Source organism: Henckelia pumila, chromosome 4 (assembly GCF_033568475.1).
Source record: "Henckelia pumila isolate YLH828 chromosome 4, ASM3356847v2, whole genome shotgun sequence".
NCBI lineage: Eukaryota > Viridiplantae > Streptophyta > Magnoliopsida > Lamiales > Gesneriaceae > Henckelia > Henckelia pumila.
This window is the reverse complement of record NC_133123.1, coordinates 216,752,825-216,755,977: the sequence shown is the minus strand read 5'-3', so window position 1 is coordinate 216,755,977 and position 3,153 is coordinate 216,752,825.

The window sequence follows — 3,153 nt, the reverse complement described above, 5'->3', positions numbered from 1 at the left end:
CGGTTCCAGGGAGAGACAACAAGAGCAGAATTGTTCTGTTGGTGTCCATTAATCTCGTTGCGAGATTTGAGGTAAAATTTATTTAATTGTTATTTAAATTTTACACACACGTAATTCAATCGATGAACGGTTGATACCCATACCATGGAAACGTTCCATGAAAAATTTTTAAACTTCCGCTGCACCGGGTATCAATCGTAATTGGTCTGGGAACTCGCCAGTTTTCCAACAGTTATAATCGGGAACGATTGCAAGTGGACTTGTATGATCAAGTTAGGTGCTAACTTGACAGTGGAGACGAACAAGTGAGTTGGTAGTTTCCAGTATAGTGAATTCTTGTTATGAAAGAAGCTGATATTGATCCAATCAATTGCTTAGTGATAGCAATAGGTCAGGATAGGATCATGTTATTGTTTCATGTGAGAGTTTTCCATTGAACAACAATAGTGAAGATTGTTGACCGGACATTTCGGTTTAGTGAGGGTATCTATGTACACCGTTGTGGTTGATCCGACGAGTAGTTGGAAATGCTAGTGGACATTAGCAAGGAAATATCAGTTGTCTGATCTGTGTGAAATTATCTAGGATCTGATCCTCGAGATCTAGCAGGATGTGTCACTAGTCTTCTAGCGTGAAGAATGATGCCTCTGAAATGACAGAAATAGTCAAGGATCGACTTAGTAGCCAACGAGGTTTGCCTTTGGGATAGAAGATTTCGCAAGATCGTGACGGATCAAGTTATTTCTTTCAAGCCGTGAGTAACATCCGTGCGGACTATTTGTCAAAGATATTGCGCGTTAGCAATGAACGACAATCAGAGATGCATTGCGTGACAAGTTACTTCGAACACAAGTATTTCTAGGATTAACTAGGGAATCGACGAGTTAGATCATTCAGTGCCGAGACTAATGCGTTAGGCAAGGGAGCGATTTGACTATTGAGAATCCGTTGAGATTTAGTTCCAGGATCAGTATGTTCAACCTTTGGAGGTTGGTATGAACTGATGGTATTATCAAAGACTCTGAGTTGAGTTATACCAAGTGCAATGACTGTCGAGTTTCGAGACGGAATAGAAAGCGTTTCCATATGTCTGTGCACTGTGGAATGTCCCAGTCGAGCATATTGGTGGGAGCTTGCCTTAGTCTTGATGTGTGTACAGTGATTGCGAGTATGTATAACTATCAGGAGAACGTTTATCGATTGAATTCATGAGGTGAATAACCTATGATCGAGATGATGTAGATCATCAGAGGCGTGATGACTTCCATTGCAATGTATGTGTGATTTCGCAGGCCAATGGCTACGAGATGACGTAGCGTCATGAATTGCAAGTGATGATAGTTATCATCAGGGAACAGTGTTGAGGTTATACTGAGAAACGTGGACAGCAGAATGTACTAGACATGATGGTTTAAGTTCCCAGTATTCCTTGGGAAGCCGGTTGTGCTTCAGGGAGAGTGGGGAGGGTAACCAGTCTAGGGAACATTGTGAGCAGTTACGTTGAAGTATAGACTTGAGTCAACTGGATTATCTTAAAGCGAGATTCATGTTAGAATGTGTCAACACAATGTTGGGATTAGTGTTTCCTAACTAGAGGTGTTGAGCACCGGGAACTTTTGGAACCATTAGATGGTTAATTTGATTAGTGATTCGATGATTGTCGTAAGCCAGACAAGTTATGACTTGGTCTTCGTTAGTCTAAAATTACTTTGGGACGATGATATTGATCAAGCGGGTATTGTATCCTTCGTGGTCAGGAAGATCGTGGTCCTAGTGAAAGGTGTATCAGTGTTACGATACGCTAGCGTTAAGGAAATTCGATTGTCGACCAGTAGCGCAGAAATTTTCAGCTAGGGAAAATGTTAATGCGGTTTAGCATTAATGAAGTTTGCAGAGAATTCGACGGGAGTCTGAGTGTGTCGGAGGATATTTCGACCAGACACTCGAGCCAAGGTTTCTTGTACGTTCTCGAGGTTTTACCCTAGATTTTGAGGACGAAATCTTTTAAGGGGTGGAGAATGAAGTAACCCGTATCCAGAATTAGCGATTAATGAGTATATTAATCATGTAATCATGTTTAGATTAAGTAAAACATGATTAAGAAAATTCCAAATGGGTTAACGGAGTTCAGAAATGGATCCAGGACACTCAAAAATGGCTTAGAGGACCCCAAGACTCGAGTGGGATCGGAACCACCGATCCAGGATCGGAGCTTCCGATCTTGGTGACATCGGAACCAAATCGGAACCATATCGGAAGCATGGAGATCGGAACTTCCGATCAGCAATCGGAGCTTTCGATCGACTGTCGGTGACAGGTGTGTGGTTGCATGTGGTTGAGATTGACATGTGGCATCGGAGCTTCCGATCGGAGGAACGGAGCTTCCGATCTGCCGGAACGGAACGTCCGATCGAGGAACGGAACTTCCGATCGACGACTATAAATATAGGGTCCGAGCTCCTCATTTCTTGCCAATTCCGAATTCCTCTCCTTCGCCCTAGTAGCTCTATTTTGGGCTTTGGGTACTCTTATTTTAGAGTTGGAGTAGGAAATATACTTTAGTATAGTCGGACAGTGTCTGACATAGTAGTGGAGTAGTGCTCGTGTAGAGGAGCAGTGCTCAAGGCTGTGGAGCTGCAGCAGGGGTGTACCCCTAGCTGCGAGATAGTCGCCATCAGCGAACTGACGACGGACGCAGGTATAGCTATGGTCTCCTTAAATTATTTAGGAGTATGCAATAGCTTAGTTAAGGCTTTTAGATCTTAATGAATGATGCATGGGTATTTGCATTGTAGAGCTGATGTAGGCTTGGAACCTAGAGTGGGACTGCTAGGAACTACCAGTAGAAAGGTACGCAAGTACAGACTGAGATTGCCAGCGGGTTTTTCATGCTTATATGTTGCATTTTGTATGTGATTTATTATGCAGCATGTGCATATCATATTGTGTTTATCCATCTTGCGAGATGAGCCACGTAGGGCCGCTCAGCCCTCTCTGGACAGTTGATGTCTAGTGCCCAGTGACTGACGGGTCAGGGTTAGTTAGCATCTGGGGACATAGTCCACGTCCTATAGGAATGAGCAGTGTCGACAGGGTTTGCTCCCCGGGTTGTACCACTCATGTCCTAGGCGCCATTACTGAGCAATTATATAC